Source organism: Schistocerca gregaria, chromosome 5 (assembly GCF_023897955.1).
Source record: "Schistocerca gregaria isolate iqSchGreg1 chromosome 5, iqSchGreg1.2, whole genome shotgun sequence".
Taxonomy (NCBI): domain Eukaryota; kingdom Metazoa; phylum Arthropoda; class Insecta; order Orthoptera; family Acrididae; genus Schistocerca; species Schistocerca gregaria.
In genome coordinates, this window is record NC_064924.1 from 237,541,817 (window position 1) to 237,561,984 (window position 20,168).

At 47.7% G+C, this 20,168-nt stretch overlaps 13 non-coding genes across 13 annotated transcripts; all 13 read left to right on the forward strand.

Annotated features, from left to right (window-relative positions):
* The first annotated feature begins 477 nt into the window (after nt 1-477).
* LOC126274843 (5S ribosomal RNA) lies at nt 478-596 on the forward strand. Its single transcript, XR_007550396.1, has one exon. It is a non-coding gene; the product is annotated as a 5S ribosomal RNA (ribosomal RNA).
* A 1,460-nt stretch (nt 597-2,056) lies between these two features.
* LOC126274845 (5S ribosomal RNA) lies at nt 2,057-2,175 on the forward strand. The gene has a single exon (XR_007550398.1). It is a non-coding gene; the product is annotated as a 5S ribosomal RNA (ribosomal RNA).
* Nucleotides 2,176-3,635: 1,460 nt separating this feature from the next.
* On the forward strand, nt 3,636-3,754 carry LOC126274846 (5S ribosomal RNA). The gene has a single exon (XR_007550399.1). It is a non-coding gene; the product is annotated as a 5S ribosomal RNA (ribosomal RNA).
* Nucleotides 3,755-5,224: 1,470 nt separating this feature from the next.
* On the forward strand, nt 5,225-5,343 carry LOC126274847 (5S ribosomal RNA). Its single transcript, XR_007550400.1, has one exon. It is a non-coding gene; the product is annotated as a 5S ribosomal RNA (ribosomal RNA).
* A 1,460-nt stretch (nt 5,344-6,803) lies between these two features.
* LOC126274848 (5S ribosomal RNA) lies at nt 6,804-6,922 on the forward strand. The gene has a single exon (XR_007550401.1). It is a non-coding gene; the product is annotated as a 5S ribosomal RNA (ribosomal RNA).
* Nucleotides 6,923-8,382: 1,460 nt separating this feature from the next.
* Nucleotides 8,383-8,501, forward strand: LOC126274849 (5S ribosomal RNA). The gene has a single exon (XR_007550402.1). It is a non-coding gene; the product is annotated as a 5S ribosomal RNA (ribosomal RNA).
* A 1,470-nt stretch (nt 8,502-9,971) lies between these two features.
* On the forward strand, nt 9,972-10,090 carry LOC126274851 (5S ribosomal RNA). The gene has a single exon (XR_007550404.1). It is a non-coding gene; the product is annotated as a 5S ribosomal RNA (ribosomal RNA).
* Nucleotides 10,091-11,550: 1,460 nt separating this feature from the next.
* Nucleotides 11,551-11,669, forward strand: LOC126274852 (5S ribosomal RNA). The gene has a single exon (XR_007550405.1). It is a non-coding gene; the product is annotated as a 5S ribosomal RNA (ribosomal RNA).
* A 1,470-nt stretch (nt 11,670-13,139) lies between these two features.
* On the forward strand, nt 13,140-13,258 carry LOC126274853 (5S ribosomal RNA). Its single transcript, XR_007550406.1, has one exon. It is a non-coding gene; the product is annotated as a 5S ribosomal RNA (ribosomal RNA).
* Nucleotides 13,259-14,728: 1,470 nt separating this feature from the next.
* Nucleotides 14,729-14,847, forward strand: LOC126274854 (5S ribosomal RNA). The gene has a single exon (XR_007550407.1). It is a non-coding gene; the product is annotated as a 5S ribosomal RNA (ribosomal RNA).
* Nucleotides 14,848-16,317: 1,470 nt separating this feature from the next.
* On the forward strand, nt 16,318-16,436 carry LOC126274855 (5S ribosomal RNA). The gene has a single exon (XR_007550408.1). It is a non-coding gene; the product is annotated as a 5S ribosomal RNA (ribosomal RNA).
* Nucleotides 16,437-17,906: 1,470 nt separating this feature from the next.
* On the forward strand, nt 17,907-18,025 carry LOC126274858 (5S ribosomal RNA). The gene has a single exon (XR_007550410.1). It is a non-coding gene; the product is annotated as a 5S ribosomal RNA (ribosomal RNA).
* Nucleotides 18,026-19,495: 1,470 nt separating this feature from the next.
* On the forward strand, nt 19,496-19,614 carry LOC126274859 (5S ribosomal RNA). The gene has a single exon (XR_007550411.1). It is a non-coding gene; the product is annotated as a 5S ribosomal RNA (ribosomal RNA).
* The last annotated feature ends 554 nt before the right edge of the window (nt 19,615-20,168 follow it).

The following is a 20,168-nucleotide window of genomic DNA, read 5'->3' on the forward strand; positions in this document are numbered from 1 at the left end:
TTGTCACTACCCCTGCCAGCCCTTTTTTCATGCTACCTTTCTCATGTGACAAAGATGCTTCCATACTGATTTTAAACTATCGTAAGATACGATATTAAGGAACTCAGTTTGAAAAGAGTGCGCCGAGGAAGACTTCCAAAGAGTCTCTGGAAATAACAAAACAGTATGAAGTGACAGAAATGTTGTGAAATACGTCAGGGCATATTGTTTTGTAGCAGTGCACAACGGCAAATTTGTAAACAAAAATTTACCTTTCGTCGCTACAAGAGATGGATACTTTGTCGAACAAACGAATGACAGGCGGTGCAACGAGCAGCTGTGTTGTGCGTCTGACCCACGTGGCGGCGCGCCGCACTGCGCGTCGCCTTCGAGGTGGAAGGACGTGCTTTGCGTCAAATGTGCCACCGAAAACGGCGATTGCGTGTGTTGGGAGGAGAGGCGAAGCCTTCTTCTGCCGTGCGGCTACTGTATAAGGACGCCAACGGCCATACCATGTTGAATACACCGGTTCTCGTCCGATCACCGAAGTTAAGCAACATCGGGCCCGGTTAGTACTTGGATGGGTGACCGCCTGGGAACACCGGGTGCTGTTGGCTCCCTCTCTTCTTTTAAATTTTATGTCACTACACCTGCCAGCCCTCTTTTCATGCAAACTCTCAGGTGCGACAAAGATGCTTCCACAAGCATTTTAAACTACTGTATTAAACGTAAGATGCGAAATTACAGTAATGAACTCAGTTTGAACAAGAATGCGCGGAGGAAGAGTGCTAGGATCTCGTTGAAAATAACGAAACACTGCGAATCGACAGATGTGCTCTTGAAACGCGTCAGAGAGTACTGTTTTGTAGGAGCACTAAATTCCAAAAACTAACTACATTAAAGAAAGACCTGTTCCCGTCTGACCACCGAAGAAAAGCAACAACGTCAGTATTCGGATCGGCGACCGCCTGGGAACTCTGGCTGTCTTCATTTCTTGCTTTCTTGTCACTACTCCTGCCAGCCCTTTTTTCATGCTACCTTTCTCAAGTGACAAAGATGCTTCCATACTGATTTTAAACTATCGTTAGATACGATATTAAGGAATTCAGTTTGAAAAGAGTGCGCCAAGGAAGACTTCCAAAGAGTCTCTGGAATAATAAAAACAGTATGAAGTGACAGAAATGTTGTGAAAAACGTCAGGGCATATTGTTTTGTACCAGTGCACAAGGGCAAATTTGTAAACAAAAATTTACCTTTCGTCGCTACAAGAGATATATACTTTGCCGAAAAGCCTGTGTCTTGTGTGCATGTTTTCGCACCTTTCCACGGCATGGCGCAGCACAGAGCGGCACTGGTAGCTCCGAACGCCCGCACACGGCGCCTCGGACTCGCCGGTTCGGGCCGCGCCCATCTCGCAGATGCTTCTCGTACTTGTGCTGTCATATGGACCGCGACCCGAGCGGCAGCGAGCGGCAGTCGGGACAAGTCGGGACGGAAGGGGACAGCCGAGAATGAACCGTGCAAATTACGCAAATATCTGGAAGCGCGACGAGTGTCAGGCAGGTGAGAACGCTTCCCTCTGTCTTCATTTCTTGCTATCTTGTCACTACCCCTGCCAGCCCTTTTTTCATGCTACCTTTCTCATGTGACAAAGATGCTTCCATACTGATTTTAAACTATCGTAAGATACGATATTAAGGAACTCAGTTTGAAAAGAGTGCGCCGAGGAAGACTTCCAAAGAGTCTCTGGAAATAACAAAACAGTATGAAGTGACAGAAATGTTGTGAAATACGTCAGGGCATATTGTTTTGTAGCAGTGCACAACGGCAAATTTGTAAACAAAAATTTACCTTTCGTCGCTACAAGAGATGGATACTTTGTCGAACAAACGAATGACAGGCGGTGCAACGAGCAGCTGTGTTGTGCGTCTGACCCACGTGGCGGCGCGCCGCACTGCGCGTCGCCTTCGAGGTGGAAGGACGTGCTTTGCGTCAAATGTGCCACCGAAAACGGCGATTGCGTGTGTTGGGAGGAGAGGCGAAGCCTTCTTCTGCCGTGCGGCTACTGTATAAGGACGCCAACGGCCATACCATGTTGAATACACCGGTTCTCGTCCGATCACCGAAGTTAAGCAACATCGGGCCCGGTTAGTACTTGGATGGGTGACCGCCTGGGAACACCGGGTGCTGTTGGCTCCCTCTCTTCTTTTAAATTTTATGTCACTACACCTGCCAGCCCTCTTTTCATGCAAACTCTCAGGTGCGACAAAGATGCTTCCACAAGCATTTTAAACTACTGTATTAAACGTAAGATGCGAAATTACAGTAATGAACTCAGTTTGAACAAGAATGCGCGGAGGAAGAGTGCTAGGATCTCGTTGAAAATAACGAAACACTGCGAATCGACAGATGTGCTCTTGAAACGCGTCAGAGAGTACTGTTTTGTAGGAGCACTAAATTCCAAAAACTAACTACATTAAAGAAAGACCTGTTCCCGTCTGACCACCGAAGAAAAGCAACAACGTCAGTATTCGGATCGGCGACCGCCTGGGAACTCTGGCTGTCTTCATTTCTTGCTTTCTTGTCACTACTCCTGCCAGCCCTTTTTTCATGCTACCTTTCTCAAGTGACAAAGATGCTTCCATACTGATTTTAAACTATCGTTAGATACGATATTAAGGAATTCAGTTTGAAAAGAGTGCGCCAAGGAAGACTTCCAAAGAGTCTCTGGAATAATAAAAACAGTATGAAGTGACAGAAATGTTGTGAAAAACGTCAGGGCATATTGTTTTGTACCAGTGCACAAGGGCAAATTTGTAAACAAAAATTTACCTTTCGTCGCTACAAGAGATATATACTTTGCCGAAAAGCCTGTGTCTTGTGTGCATGTTTTCGCACCTTTCCACGGCATGGCGCAGCACAGAGCGGCACTGGTAGCTCCGAACGCCCGCACACGGCGCCTCGGACTCGCCGGTTCGGGCCGCGCCCATCTCGCAGATGCTTCTCGTACTTGTGCTGTCATATGGACCGCGACCCGAGCGGCAGCGAGCGGCAGTCGGGACAAGTCGGGACGGAAGGGGACAGCCGAGAATGAACCGTGCAAATTACGCAAATATCTGGAAGCGCGACGAGTGTCAGGCAGGTGAGAACGCTTCCCTCTGTCTTCATTTCTTGCTATCTTGTCACTACCCCTGCCAGCCCTTTTTTCATGCTACCTTTCTCATGTGACAAAGATGCTTCCATACTGATTTTAAACTATCGTAAGATACGATATTAAGGAACTCAGTTTGAAAAGAGTGCGCCGAGGAAGACTTCCAAAGAGTCTCTGGAAATAACAAAACAGTATGAAGTGACAGAAATGTTGTGAAATACGTCAGGGCATATTGTTTTGTAGCAGTGCACAACGGCAAATTTGTAAACAAAAATTTACCTTTCGTCGCTACAAGAGATGGATACTTTGTCGAACAAACGAATGACAGGCGGTGCAACGAGCAGCTGTGTTGTGCGTCTGACCCACGTGGCGGCGCGCCGCACTGCGCGTCGCCTTCGAGGTGGAAGGACGTGCTTTGCGTCAAATGTGCCACCGAAAACGGCGATTGCGTGTGTTGGGAGGAGAGGCGAAGCCTTCTTCTGCCGTGCGGCTACTGTATAAGGACGCCAACGGCCATACCATGTTGAATACACCGGTTCTCGTCCGATCACCGAAGTTAAGCAACATCGGGCCCGGTTAGTACTTGGATGGGTGACCGCCTGGGAACACCGGGTGCTGTTGGCTCCCTCTCTTCTTTTAAATTTTATGTCACTACACCTGCCAGCCCTCTTTTCATGCAAACTCTCAGGTGCGACAAAGATGCTTCCACAAGCATTTTAAACTACTGTATTAAACGTAAGATGCGAAATTACAGTAATGAACTCAGTTTGAACAAGAATGCGCGGAGGAAGAGTGCTAGGATCTCGTTGAAAATAACGAAACACTGCGAATCGACAGATGTGCTCTTGAAACGCGTCAGAGAGTACTGTTTTGTAGGAGCACTAAATTCCAAAAACTAACTACATTAAAGAAAGACCTGTTCCCGTCTGACCACCGAAGAAAAGCAACAACGTCAGTATTCGGATCGGCGACCGCCTGGGAACTCTGGCTGTCTTCATTTCTTGCTTTCTTGTCACTACTCCTGCCAGCCCTTTTTTCATGCTACCTTTCTCAAGTGACAAAGATGCTTCCATACTGATTTTAAACTATCGTTAGATACGATATTAAGGAATTCAGTTTGAAAAGAGTGCGCCAAGGAAGACTTCCAAAGAGTCTCTGGAATAATAAAAACAGTATGAAGTGACAGAAATGTTGTTAAAAACGTCAGGGCATATTGTTTTGTACCAGTGCACAAGGGCAAATTTGTAAACAAAAATTTACCTTTCGTCGCTACAAGAGATATATACTTTGCCGAAAAGCCTGTGTCTTGTGTGCATGTTTTCGCACCTTTCCACGGCACGGCGCAGCACAGAGCGGCACTGGTAGCTCCGAACGCCCGCACACGGCGCCTCGGACTCGCCGGTTCGGGCCGCGCCCATCTCGCAGATGCTTCTCGTACTTGTGCTGTCATATGGACCGCGACCCGAGCGGCAGCGAGCGGCAGTCGAGCTAAGTCGGGACAAGTCGGGACGGAAGGGGACAGCCGAGAATGAACCGTGCAAATTACGCAAATATCTGGAAGCGCGACGAGTGTCAGGCAGGTGAGAACGCTTCCCTCTGTCTTCATTTCTTGCTATCTTGTCACTACCCCTGCCAGCCCTTTTTTCATGCTACCTTTCTCATGTGACAAAGATGCTTCCATACTGATTTTAAACTATCGTAAGATACGATATTAAGGAACTCAGTTTGAAAAGAGTGCGCCGAGGAAGACTTCCAAAGAGTCTCTGGAAATAACAAAACAGTATGAAGTGACAGAAATGTTGTGAAATACGTCAGGGCATATTGTTTTGTAGCAGTGCACAACGGCAAATTTGTAAACAAAAATTTACCTTTCGTCGCTACAAGAGATGGATACTTTGTCGAACAAACGAATGACAGGCGGTGCAACGAGCAGCTGTGTTGTGCGTCTGACCCACGTGGCGGCGCGCCGCACTGCGCGTCGCCTTCGAGGTGGAAGGACGTGCTTTGCGTCAAATGTGCCACCGAAAACGGCGATTGCGTGTGTTGGGAGGAGAGGCGAAGCCTTCTTCTGCCGTGCGGCTACTGTATAAGGACGCCAACGGCCATACCATGTTGAATACACCGGTTCTCGTCCGATCACCGAAGTTAAGCAACATCGGGCCCGGTTAGTACTTGGATGGGTGACCGCCTGGGAACACCGGGTGCTGTTGGCTCCCTCTCTTCTTTTAAATTTTATGTCACTACACCTGCCAGCCCTCTTTTCATGCAAACTCTCAGGTGCGACAAAGATGCTTCCACAAGCATTTTAAACTACTGTATTAAACGTAAGATGCGAAATTACAGTAATGAACTCAGTTTGAACAAGAATGCGCGGAGGAAGAGTGCTAGGATCTCGTTGAAAATAACGAAACACTGCGAATCGACAGATGTGCTCTTGAAACGCGTCAGAGAGTACTGTTTTGTAGGAGCACTAAATTCCAAAAACTAACTACATTAAAGAAAGACCTGTTCCCGTCTGACCACCGAAGAAAAGCAACAACGTCAGTATTCGGATCGGCGACCGCCTGGGAACTATGGCTGTCTTCATTTCTTGCTTTCTTGTCACTACTCCTGCCAGCCCTTTTTTCATGCTACCTTTCTCATGTGACAAAGATGCTTCCATACTGATTTTAAACTATCGTTAGATACGATATTAAGGAATTCAGTTTGAAAAGAGTGCGCCAAGGAAGACTTCCAAAGAGTCTCTGGAATAATAAAAACAGTATGAAGTGACAGAAATGTTGTGAAAAACGTCAGGGCATATTGTTTTGTAGCAGTGCACAAGGGCAAATTTGTAAACAAAAATTTACCTTTCGTCGCTACAAGAGATATATACTTTGCCGAAAAGCCTGTGTCTTGTGTGCATGTTTTCGCACCTTTCCACGGCACGGCGCAGCACAGAGCGGCACTGGTAGCTCCGAACGCCCGCACACGGCGCCTCGGACTCGCCGGTTCGGGCCGCGCCCATCTCGCAGATGCTTCTCGTACTTGTGCTGTCATATGGACCGCGACCCGAGCGGCAGCGAGCGGCAGTCGAGCTAAGTCGGGACGGAAGGGGACAGCCGAGAATGAACCGTGCAAATTACGCAAATATCTGGAAGCGCGACGAGTGTCAGGCAGGTGAGAACGCTTCCCTCTGTCTTCATTTCTTGCTATCTTGTCACTACCCCTGCCAGCCCTTTTTTCATGCTACCTTTCTCATGTGACAAAGATGCTTCCATACTGATTTTAAACTATCGTAAGATACGATATTAAGGAACTCAGTTTGAAAAGAGTGCGCCGAGGAAGACTTCCAAAGAGTCTCTGGAAATAACAAAACAGTATGAAGTGACAGAAATGTTGTGAAGTACGTCAGGGCATATTGTTTTGTAGCAGTGCACAACGGCAAATTTGTAAACAAAAATTTACCTTTCGTCGCTACAAGAGATGGATACTTTGTCGAACAAACGAATGACAGGCGGTGCAACGAGCAGCTGTGTTGTGCGTCTGACCCACGTGGCGGCGCGCCGCACTGCGCGTCGCCTTCGAGGTGGAAGGACGTGCTTTGCGTCAAATGTGCCACCGAAAACGGCGATTGCGTGTGTTGGGAGGAGAGGCGAAGCCTTCTTCTGCCGTGCGGCTACTGTATAAGGACGCCAACGGCCATACCATGTTGAATACACCGGTTCTCGTCCGATCACCGAAGTTAAGCAACATCGGGCCCGGTTAGTACTTGGATGGGTGACCGCCTGGGAACACCGGGTGCTGTTGGCTCCCTCTCTTCTTTTAAATTTTATGTCACTACACCTGCCAGCCCTCTTTTCATGCAAACTCTCAGGTGCGACAAAGATGCTTCCACAAGCATTTTAAACTACTGTATTAAACGTAAGATGCGAAATTACAGTAATGAACTCAGTTTGAACAAGAATGCGCGGAGGAAGAGTGCTAGGATCTCGTTGAAAATAACGAAACACTGCGAATCGACAGATGTGCTCTTGAAACGCGTCAGAGAGTACTGTTTTGTAGGAGCACTAAATTCCAAAAACTAACTACATTAAAGAAAGACCTGTTCCCGTCTGACCACCGAAGAAAAGCAACAACGTCAGTATTCGGATCGGCGACCGCCTGGGAACTCTGGCTGTCTTCATTTCTTGCTTTCTTGTCACTACTCCTGCCAGCCCTTTTTTCATGCTACCTTTCTCAAGTGACAAAGATGCTTCCATACTGATTTTAAACTATCGTTAGATACGATATTAAGGAATTCAGTTTGAAAAGAGTGCGCCAAGGAAGACTTCCAAAGAGTCTCTGGAATAATAAAAACAGTATGAAGTGACAGAAATGTTGTGAAAAACGTCAGGGCATATTGTTTTGTAGCAGTGCACAAGGGCAAATTTGTAAACAAAAATTTACCTTTCGTCGCTACAAGAGATATATACTTTGCCGAAAAGCCTGTGTCTTGTGTGCATGTTTTCGCACCTTTCCACGGCACGGCGCAGCACAGAGCGGCACTGGTAGCTCCGAACGCCCGCACACGGCGCCTCGGACTCGCCGGTTCGGGCCGCGCCCATCTCGCAGATGCTTCTCGTACTTGTGCTGTCATATGGACCGCGACCCGAGCGGCAGCGAGCGGCAGTCGGGACAAGTCGGGACGGAAGGGGACAGCCGAGAATGAACCGTGCAAATTACGCAAATATCTGGAAGCGCGACGAGTGTCAGGCAGGTGAGAACGCTTCCCTCTGTCTTCATTTCTTGCTATCTTGTCACTACCCCTGCCAGCCCTTTTTTCATGCTACCTTTCTCATGTGACAAAGATGCTTCCATACTGATTTTAAACTATCGTAAGATACGATATTAAGGAACTCAGTTTGAAAAGAGTGCGCCGAGGAAGACTTCCAAAGAGTCTCTGGAAATAACAAAACAGTATGAAGTGACAGAAATGTTGTGAAATACGTCAGGGCATATTGTTTTGTAGCAGTGCACAACGGCAAATTTGTAAACAAAAATTTACCTTTCGTCGCTACAAGAGATGGATACTTTGTCGAACAAACGAATGACAGGCGGTGCAACGAGCAGCTGTGTTGTGCGTCTGACCCACGTGGCGGCGCGCCGCACTGCGCGTCGCCTTCGAGGTGGAAGGACGTGCTTTGCGTCAAATGTGCCACCGAAAACGGCGATTGCGTGTGTTGGGAGGAGAGGCGAAGCCTTCTTCTGCCGTGCGGCTACTGTATAAGGACGCCAACGGCCATACCATGTTGAATACACCGGTTCTCGTCCGATCACCGAAGTTAAGCAACATCGGGCCCGGTTAGTACTTGGATGGGTGACCGCCTGGGAACACCGGGTGCTGTTGGCTCCCTCTCTTCTTTTAAATTTTATGTCACTACACCTGCCAGCCCTCTTTTCATGCAAACTCTCAGGTGCGACAAAGATGCTTCCACAAGCATTTTAAACTACTGTATTAAACGTAAGATGCGAAATTACAGTAATGAACTCAGTTTGAACAAGAATGCGCGGAGGAAGAGTGCTAGGATCTCGTTGAAAATAACGAAACACTGCGAATCGACAGATGTGCTCTTGAAACGCGTCAGAGAGTACTGTTTTGTAGGAGCACTAAATTCCAAAAACTAACTACATTAAAGAAAGACCTGTTCCCGTCTGACCACCGAAGAAAAGCAACAACGTCAGTATTCGGATCGGCGACCGCCTGGGAACTCTGGCTGTCTTCATTTCTTGCTTTCTTGTCACTACTCCTGCCAGCCCTTTTTTCATGCTACCTTTCTCAAGTGACAAAGATGCTTCCATACTGATTTTAAACTATCGTTAGATACGATATTAAGGAATTCAGTTTGAAAAGAGTGCGCCAAGGAAGACTTCCAAAGAGTCTCTGGAATAATAAAAACAGTATGAAGTGACAGAAATGTTGTGAAAAACGTCAGGGCATATTGTTTTGTAGCAGTGCACAAGGGCAAATTTGTAAACAAAAATTTACCTTTCGTCGCTACAAGAGATATATACTTTGCCGAAAAGCCTGTGTCTTGTGTGCATGTTTTCGCACCTTTCCACGGCACGGCGCAGCACAGAGCGGCACTGGTAGCTCCGAACGCCCGCACACGGCGCCTCGGACTCGCCGGTTCGGGCCGCGCCCATCTCGCAGATGCTTCTCGTACTTGTGCTGTCATATGGACCGCGACCCGAGCGGCAGCGAGCGGCAGTCGAGCTAAGTCGGGACAAGTCGGGACGGAAGGGGACAGCCGAGAATGAACCGTGCAAATTACGCAAATATCTGGAAGCGCGACGAGTGTCAGGCAGGTGAGAACGCTTCCCTCTGTCTTCATTTCTTGCTATCTTGTCACTACCCCTGCCAGCCCTTTTTTCATGCTACCTTTCTCATGTGACAAAGATGCTTCCATACTGATTTTAAACTATCGTAAGATACGATATTAAGGAACTCAGTTTGAAAAGAGTGCGCCGAGGAAGACTTCCAAAGAGTCTCTGGAAATAACAAAACAGTATGAAGTGACAGAAATGTTGTGAAATACGTCAGGGCATATTGTTTTGTAGCAGTGCACAACGGCAAATTTGTAAACAAAAATTTACCTTTCGTCGCTACAAGAGATGGATACTTTGTCGAACAAACGAATGACAGGCGGTGCAACGAGCAGCTGTGTTGTGCGTCTGACCCACGTGGCGGCGCGCCGCACTGCGCGTCGCCTTCGAGGTGGAAGGACGTGCTTTGCGTCAAATGTGCCACCGAAAACGGCGATTGCGTGTGTTGGGAGGAGAGGCGAAGCCTTCTTCTGCCGTGCGGCTACTGTATAAGGACGCCAACGGCCATACCATGTTGAATACACCGGTTCTCGTCCGATCACCGAAGTTAAGCAACATCGGGCCCGGTTAGTACTTGGATGGGTGACCGCCTGGGAACACCGGGTGCTGTTGGCTCCCTCTCTTCTTTTAAATTTTATGTCACTACACCTGCCAGCCCTCTTTTCATGCAAACTCTCAGGTGCGACAAAGATGCTTCCACAAGCATTTTAAACTACTGTATTAAACGTAAGATGCGAAATTACAGTAATGAACTCAGTTTGAACAAGAATGCGCGGAGGAAGAGTGCTAGGATCTCGTTGAAAATAACGAAACACTGCGAATCGACAGATGTGCTCTTGAAACGCGTCAGAGAGTACTGTTTTGTAGGAGCACTAAATTCCAAAAACTAACTACATTAAAGAAAGACCTGTTCCCGTCTGACCACCGAAGAAAAGCAACAACGTCAGTATTCGGATCGGCGACCGCCTGGGAACTCTGGCTGTCTTCATTTCTTGCTTTCTTGTCACTACTCCTGCCAGCCCTTTTTTCATGCTACCTTTCTCAAGTGACAAAGATGCTTCCATACTGATTTTAAACTATCGTTAGATACGATATTAAGGAATTCAGTTTGAAAAGAGTGCGCCAAGGAAGACTTCCAAAGAGTCTCTGGAATAATAAAAACAGTATGAAGTGACAGAAATGTTGTGAAAAACGTCAGGGCATATTGTTTTGTAGCAGTGCACAAGGGCAAATTTGTAAACAAAAATTTACCTTTCGTCGCTACAAGAGATATATACTTTGCCGAAAAGCCTGTGTCTTGTGTGCATGTTTTCGCACCTTTCCACGGCACGGCGCAGCACAGAGCGGCACTGGTAGCTCCGAACGCCCGCACACGGCGCCTCGGACTCGCCGGTTCGGGCCGCGCCCATCTCGCAGATGCTTCTCGTACTTGTGCTGTCATATGGACCGCGACCCGAGCGGCAGCGAGCGGCAGTCGGGACAAGTCGGGACGGAAGGGGACAGCCGAGAATGAACCGTGCAAATTACGCAAATATCTGGAAGCGCGACGAGTGTCAGGCAGGTGAGAACGCTTCCCTCTGTCTTCATTTCTTGCTATCTTGTCACTACCCCTGCCAGCCCTTTTTTCATGCTACCTTTCTCATGTGACAAAGATGCTTCCATACTGATTTTAAACTATCGTAAGATACGATATTAAGGAACTCAGTTTGAAAAGAGTGCGCCGAGGAAGACTTCCAAAGAGTCTCTGGAAATAACAAAACAGTATGAAGTGACAGAAATGTTGTGAAATACGTCAGGGCATATTGTTTTGTAGCAGTGCACAACGGCAAATTTGTAAACAAAAATTTACCTTTCGTCGCTACAAGAGATGGATACTTTGTCGAACAAACGAATGACAGGCGGTGCAACGAGCAGCTGTGTTGTGCGTCTGACCCACGTGGCGGCGCGCCGCACTGCGCGTCGCCTTCGAGGTGGAAGGACGTGCTTTGCGTCAAATGTGCCACCGAAAACGGCGATTGCGTGTGTTGGGAGGAGAGGCGAAGCCTTCTTCTGCCGTGCGGCTACTGTATAAGGACGCCAACGGCCATACCATGTTGAATACACCGGTTCTCGTCCGATCACCGAAGTTAAGCAACATCGGGCCCGGTTAGTACTTGGATGGGTGACCGCCTGGGAACACCGGGTGCTGTTGGCTCCCTCTCTTCTTTTAAATTTTATGTCACTACACCTGCCAGCCCTCTTTTCATGCAAACTCTCAGGTGCGACAAAGATGCTTCCACAAGCATTTTAAACTACTGTATTAAACGTAAGATGCGAAATTACAGTAATGAACTCAGTTTGAACAAGAATGCGCGGAGGAAGAGTGCTAGGATCTCGTTGAAAATAACGAAACACTGCGAATCGACAGATGTGCTCTTGAAACGCGTCAGAGAGTACTGTTTTGTAGGAGCACTAAATTCCAAAAACTAACTACATTAAAGAAAGACCTGTTCCCGTCTGACCACCGAAGAAAAGCAACAACGTCAGTATTCGGATCGGCGACCGCCTGGGAACTCTGGCTGTCTTCATTTCTTGCTTTCTTGTCACTACTCCTGCCAGCCCTTTTTTCATGCTACCTTTCTCAAGTGACAAAGATGCTTCCATACTGATTTTAAACTATCGTTAGATACGATATTAAGGAATTCAGTTTGAAAAGAGTGCGCCAAGGAAGACTTCCAAAGAGTCTCTGGAATAATAAAAACAGTATGAAGTGACAGAAATGTTGTGAAAAACGTCAGGGCATATTGTTTTGTAGCAGTGCACAAGGGCAAATTTGTAAACAAAAATTTACCTTTCGTCGCTACAAGAGATATATACTTTGCCGAAAAGCCTGTGTCTTGTGTGCATGTTTTCGCACCTTTCCACGGCACGGCGCAGCACAGAGCGGCACTGGTAGCTCCGAACGCCCGCACACGGCGCCTCGGACTCGCCGGTTCGGGCCGCGCCCATCTCGCAGATGCTTCTCGTACTTGTGCTGTCATATGGACCGCGACCCGAGCGGCAGCGAGCGGCAGTCGAGCTAAGTCGGGACAAGTCGGGACGGAAGGGGACAGCCGAGAATGAACCGTGCAAATTACGCAAATATCTGGAAGCGCGACGAGTGTCAGGCAGGTGAGAACGCTTCCCTCTGTCTTCATTTCTTGCTATCTTGTCACTACCCCTGCCAGCCCTTTTTTCATGCTACCTTTCTCATGTGACAAAGATGCTTCCATACTGATTTTAAACTATCGTAAGATACGATATTAAGGAACTCAGTTTGAAAAGAGTGCGCCGAGGAAGACTTCCAAAGAGTCTCTGGAAATAACAAAACAGTATGAAGTGACAGAAATGTTGTGAAATACGTCAGGGCATATTGTTTTGTAGCAGTGCACAACGGCAAATTTGTAAACAAAAATTTACCTTTCGTCGCTACAAGAGATGGATACTTTGTCGAACAAACGAATGACAGGCGGTGCAACGAGCAGCTGTGTTGTGCGTCTGACCCACGTGGCGGCGCGCCGCACTGCGCGTCGCCTTCGAGGTGGAAGGACGTGCTTTGCGTCAAATGTGCCACCGAAAACGGCGATTGCGTGTGTTGGGAGGAGAGGCGAAGCCTTCTTCTGCCGTGCGGCTACTGTATAAGGACGCCAACGGCCATACCATGTTGAATACACCGGTTCTCGTCCGATCACCGAAGTTAAGCAACATCGGGCCCGGTTAGTACTTGGATGGGTGACCGCCTGGGAACACCGGGTGCTGTTGGCTCCCTCTCTTCTTTTAAATTTTATGTCACTACACCTGCCAGCCCTCTTTTCATGCAAACTCTCAGGTGCGACAAAGATGCTTCCACAAGCATTTTAAACTACTGTATTAAACGTAAGATGCGAAATTACAGTAATGAACTCAGTTTGAACAAGAATGCGCGGAGGAAGAGTGCTAGGATCTCGTTGAAAATAACGAAACACTGCGAATCGACAGATGTGCTCTTGAAACGCGTCAGAGAGTACTGTTTTGTAGGAGCACTAAATTCCAAAAACTAACTACATTAAAGAAAGACCTGTTCCCGTCTGACCACCGAAGAAAAGCAACAACGTCAGTATTCGGATCGGCGACCGCCTGGGAACTCTGGCTGTCTTCATTTCTTGCTTTCTTGTCACTACTCCTGCCAGCCCTTTTTTCATGCTACCTTTCTCAAGTGACAAAGATGCTTCCATACTGATTTTAAACTATCGTTAGATACGATATTAAGGAATTCAGTTTGAAAAGAGTGCGCCAAGGAAGACTTCCAAAGAGTCTCTGGAATAATAAAAACAGTATGAAGTGACAGAAATGTTGTGAAAAACGTCAGGGCATATTGTTTTGTAGCAGTGCACAAGGGCAAATTTGTAAACAAAAATTTACCTTTCGTCGCTACAAGAGATATATACTTTGCCGAAAAGCCTGTGTCTTGTGTGCATGTTTTCGCACCTTTCCACGGCACGGCGCAGCACAGAGCGGCACTGGTAGCTCCGAACGCCCGCACACGGCGCCTCGGACTCGCCGGTTCGGGCCGCGCCCATCTCGCAGATGCTTCTCGTACTTGTGCTGTCATATGGACCGCGACCCGAGCGGCAGCGAGCGGCAGTCGAGCTAAGTCGGGACAAGTCGGGACGGAAGGGGACAGCCGAGAATGAACCGTGCAAATTACGCAAATATCTGGAAGCGCGACGAGTGTCAGGCAGGTGAGAACGCTTCCCTCTGTCTTCATTTCTTGCTATCTTGTCACTACCCCTGCCAGCCCTTTTTTCATGCTACCTTTCTCATGTGACAAAGATGCTTCCATACTGATTTTAAACTATCGTAAGATACGATATTAAGGAACTCAGTTTGAAAAGAGTGCGCCGAGGAAGACTTCCAAAGAGTCTCTGGAAATAACAAAACAGTATGAAGTGACAGAAATGTTGTGAAATACGTCAGGGCATATTGTTTTGTAGCAGTGCACAACGGCAAATTTGTAAACAAAAATTTACCTTTCGTCGCTACAAGAGATGGATACTTTGTCGAACAAACGAATGACAGGCGGTGCAACGAGCAGCTGTGTTGTGCGTCTGACCCACGTGGCGGCGCGCCGCACTGCGCGTCGCCTTCGAGGTGGAAGGACGTGCTTTGCGTCAAATGTGCCACCGAAAACGGCGATTGCGTGTGTTGGGAGGAGAGGCGAAGCCTTCTTCTGCCGTGCGGCTACTGTATAAGGACGCCAACGGCCATACCATGTTGAATACACCGGTTCTCGTCCGATCACCGAAGTTAAGCAACATCGGGCCCGGTTAGTACTTGGATGGGTGACCGCCTGGGAACACCGGGTGCTGTTGGCTCCCTCTCTTCTTTTAAATTTTATGTCACTACACCTGCCAGCCCTCTTTTCATGCAAACTCTCAGGTGCGACAAAGATGCTTCCACAAGCATTTTAAACTACTGTATTAAACGTAAGATGCGAAATTACAGTAATGAACTCAGTTTGAACAAGAATGCGCGGAGGAAGAGTGCTAGGATCTCGTTGAAAATAACGAAACACTGCGAATCGACAGATGTGCTCTTGAAACGCGTCAGAGAGTACTGTTTTGTAGGAGCACTAAATTCCAAAAACTAACTACATTAAAGAAAGACCTGTTCCCGTCTGACCACCGAAGAAAAGCAACAACGTCAGTATTCGGATCGGCGACCGCCTGGGAACTCTGGCTGTCTTCATTTCTTGCTTTCTTGTCACTACTCCTGCCAGCCCTTTTTTCATGCTACCTTTCTCAAGTGACAAAGATGCTTCCATACTGATTTTAAACTATCGTTAGATACGATATTAAGGAATTCAGTTTGAAAAGAGTGCGCCAAGGAAGACTTCCAAAGAGTCTCTGGAATAATAAAAACAGTATGAAGTGACAGAAATGTTGTGAAAAACGTCAGGGCATATTGTTTTGTAGCAGTGCACAAGGGCAAATTTGTAAACAAAAATTTACCTTTCGTCGCTACAAGAGATATATACTTTGCCGAAAAGCCTGTGTCTTGTGTGCATGTTTTCGCACCTTTCCACGGCACGGCGCAGCACAGAGCGGCACTGGTAGCTCCGAACGCCCGCACACGGCGCCTCGGACTCGCCGGTTCGGGCCGCGCCCATCTCGCAGATGCTTCTCGTACTTGTGCTGTCATATGGACCGCGACCCGAGCGGCAGCGAGCGGCAGTCGAGCTAAGTCGGGACAAGTCGGGACGGAAGGGGACAGCCGAGAATGAACCGTGCAAATTACGCAAATATCTGGAAGCGCGACGAGTGTCAGGCAGGTGAGAACGCTTCCCTCTGTCTTCATTTCTTGCTATCTTGTCACTACCCCTGCCAGCCCTTTTTTCATGCTACCTTTCTCATGTGACAAAGATGCTTCCATACTGATTTTAAACTATCGTAAGATACGATATTAAGGAACTCAGTTTGAAAAGAGTGCGCCGAGGAAGACTTCCAAAGAGTCTCTGGAAATAACAAAACAGTATGAAGTGACAGAAATGTTGTGAAATACGTCAGGGCATATTGTTTTGTAGCAGTGCACAACGGCAAATTTGTAAACAAAAATTTACCTTTCGTCGCTACAAGAGATGGATACTTTGTCGAACAAACGAATGACAGGCGGTGCAACGAGCAGCTGTGTTGTGCGTCTGACCCACGTGGCGGCGCGCCGCACTGCGCGTCGCCTTCGAGGTGGAAGGACGTGCTTTGCGTCAAATGTGCCACCGAAAACGGCGATTGCGTGTGTTGGGAGGAGAGGCGAAGCCTTCTTCTGCCGTGCGGCTACTGTATAAGGACGCCAACGGCCATACCATGTTGAATACACCGGTTCTCGTCCGATCACCGAAGTTAAGCAACATCGGGCCCGGTTAGTACTTGGATGGGTGACCGCCTGGGAACACCGGGTGCTGTTGGCTCCCTCTCTTCTTTTAAATTTTATGTCACTACACCTGCCAGCCCTCTTTTCATGCAAACTCTCAGGTGCGACAAAGATGCTTCCACAAGCATTTTAAACTACTGTATTAAACGTAAGATGCGAAATTACAGTAATGAACTCAGTTTGAACAAGAATGCGCGGAGGAAGAGTGCTAGGATCTCGTTGAAAATAACGAAACACTGCGAATCGACAGATGTGCTCTTGAAACGCGTCAGAGAGTACTGTTTTGTAGGAGCACTAAATTCCAAAAACTAACTACATTAAAGAAAGACCTGTTCCCGTCTGACCACCGAAGAAAAGCAACAACGTCAGTATTCGGATCGGCGACCGCCTGGGAACTCTGGCTGTCTTCATTTCTTGCTTTCTTGTCACTACTCCTGCCAGCCCTTTTTTCATGCTACCTTTCTCAAGTGACAAAGATGCTTCCATACTGATTTTAAACTATCGTTAGATACGATATTAAGGAATTCAGTTTGAAAAGAGTGCGCCAAGGAAGACTTCCAAAGAGTCTCTGGAATAATAAAAACAGTATGAAGTGACAGAAATGTTGTGAAAAACGTCAGGGCATATTGTTTTGTAGCAGTGCACAAGGGCAAATTTGTAAACAAAAATTTACCTTTCGTCGCTACAAGAGATATATACTTTGCCGAAAAGCCTGTGTCTTGTGTGCATGTTTTCGCACCTTTCCACGGCACGGCGCAGCACAGAGCGGCACTGGTAGCTCCGAACGCCCGCACACGGCGCCTCGGACTCGCCGGTTCGGGCCGCGCCCATCTCGCAGATGCTTCTCGTACTTGTGCTGTCATATGGACCGCGACCCGAGCGGCAGCGAGCGGCAGTCGAGCTAAGTCGGGACAAGTCGGGACGGAAGGGGACAGCCGAGAATGAACCGTGCAAATTACGCAAATATCTGGAAGCGCGACGAGTGTCAGGCAGGTGAGAACGCTTCCCTCTGTCTTCATTTCTTGCTATCTTGTCACTACCCCTGCCAGCCCTTTTTTCATGCTACCTTTCTCATGTGACAAAGATGCTTCCATACTGATTTTAAACTATCGTAAGATACGATATTAAGGAACTCAGTTTGAAAAGAGTGCGCCGAGGAAGACTTCCAAAGAGTCTCTGGAAATAACAAAACAGTATGAAGTGACAGAAATGTTGTGAAATACGTCAGGGCATATTGTTTTGTAGCAGTGCACAACGGCAAATTTGTAAACAAAAATTTACCTTTCGTCGCTACAAGAGATGGATACTTTGTCGAACAAACGAATGACAGGCGGTGCAACGAGCAGCTGTGTTGTGCGTCTGACCCACGTGGCGGCGCGCCGCACTGCGCGTCGCCTTCGAGGTGGAAGGACGTGCTTTGCGTCAAATGTGCCACCGAAAACGGCGATTGCGTGTGTTGGGAGGAGAGGCGAAGCCTTCTTCTGCCGTGCGGCTACTGTATAAGGACGCCAACGGCCATACCATGTTGAATACACCGGTTCTCGTCCGATCACCGAAGTTAAGCAACATCGGGCCCGGTTAGTACTTGGATGGGTGACCGCCTGGGAACACCGGGTGCTGTTGGCTCCCTCTCTTCTTTTAAATTTTATGTCACTACACCTGCCAGCCCTCTTTTCATGCAAACTCTCAGGTGCGACAAAGATGCTTCCACAAGCATTTTAAACTACTGTATTAAACGTAAGATGCGAAATTACAGTAATGAACTCAGTTTGAACAAGAATGCGCGGAGGAAGAGTGCTAGGATCTCGTTGAAAATAACGAAACACTGCGAATCGACAGATGTGCTCTTGAAACACGTCAGAGAGTACTGTTTTGTAGGAGCACTAAATTCCAAAAACTAACTACATTAAAGAAAGACCTGTTCCCGTCTGACCACCGAAGAAAAGCAACAACGTCAGTATTCGGATCGGCGACCGCCTGGGAACTCTGGCTGTCTTCATTTCTTGCTTTCTTGTCACTACTCCTGCCAGCCCTTTTTTCATGCTACCTTTCTCAAGTGACAAAGATGCTTCCATACTGATTTTAAACTATCGTTAGATACGATATTAAGGAATTCAGTTTGAAAAGAGTGCGCCAAGGAAGACTTCCAAAGAGTCTCTGGAATAATAAAAACAGTATGAAGTGACAGAAATGTTGTGAAAAACGTCAGGGCATATTGTTTTGTAGCAGTGCACAAGGGCAAATTTGTAAACAAAAATTTACCTTTCGTCGCTACAAGAGATATATACTTTGCCGAAAAGCCTGTGTCTTGTGTGCATGTTTTCGCACCTTTCCACGGCACGGCGCAGCACAGAGCGGCACTGGTAGCTCCGAACGCCCGCACACGGCGCCTCGGACTCGCCGGTTCGGGCCGCGCCCATCTCGCAGATGCTTCTCGTACTTGTGCTGTCATATGGACCGCGACCCGAGCGGCAGCGAGCGGCAGTCGAGCTAAGTCGGGACAAGTCGGGACGGAAGGGGACAGCCGAGAATGAACCGTGCAAATTACGCAAATATCTGGAAGCGCGACGAGTGTCAGGCAGGTGAGAACGCTTCCCTCTGTCTTCATTTCTTGCTATCTTGTCACTACCCCTGCCAGCCCTTTTTTCATGCTACCTTTCTCATGTGACAAAGATGCTTCCATACTGATTTTAAACTATCGTAAGATACGATATTAAGGAACTCAGTTTGAAAAGAGTGCGCCGAGGAAGACTTCCAAAGAGTCTCTGGAAATAACAAAACAGTATGAAGTGACAGAAATGTTGTGAAATACGTCAGGGCATATTGTTTTGTAGCAGTGCACAACGGCAAATTTGTAAACAAAAATTTACCTTTCGTCGCTACAAGAGATGGATACTTTGTCGAACAAACGAATGACAGGCGGTGCAACGAGCAGCTGTGTTGTGCGTCTGACCCACGTGGCGGCGCGCCGCACTGCGCGTCGCCTTCGAGGTGGAAGGACGTGCTTTGCGTCAAATGTGCCACCGAAAACGGCGATTGCGTGTGTTGGGAGGAGAGGCGAAGCCTTCTTCTGCCGTGCGGCTACTGTATAAGGACGCCAACGGCCATACCATGTTGAATACACCGGTTCTCGTCCGATCACCGAAGTTAAGCAACATCGGGCCCGGTTAGTACTTGGATGGGTGACCGCCTGGGAACACCGGGTGCTGTTGGCTCCCTCTCTTCTTTTAAATTTTATGTCACTACACCTGCCAGCCCTCTTTTCATGCAAACTCTCAGGTGCGACAAAGATGCTTCCACAAGCATTTTAAACTACTGTATTAAACGTAAGATGCGAAATTACAGTAATGAACTCAGTTTGAACAAGAATGCGCGGAGGAAGAGTGCTAGGATCTCGTTGAAAATAACGAAACACTGCGAATCGACAGATGTGCTCTTGAAACGCGTCAGAGAGTACTGTTTTGTAGGAGCACTAAATTCCAAAAACTAACTACATTAAAGAAAGACCTGTTCCCGTCTGACCACCGAAGAAAAGCAACAACGTCAGTATTCGGATCGGCGACCGCCTGGGAACTCTGGCTGTCTTCATTTCTTGCTTTCTTGTCACTACTCCTGCCAGCCCTTTTTTCATGCTACCTTTCTCAAGTGACAAAGATGCTTCCATACTGATTTTAAACTATCGTTAGATACGATATTAAGGAATTCAGTTTGAAAAGAGTGCGCCAAGGAAGACTTCCAAAGAGTCTCTGGAATAATAAAAACAGTATGA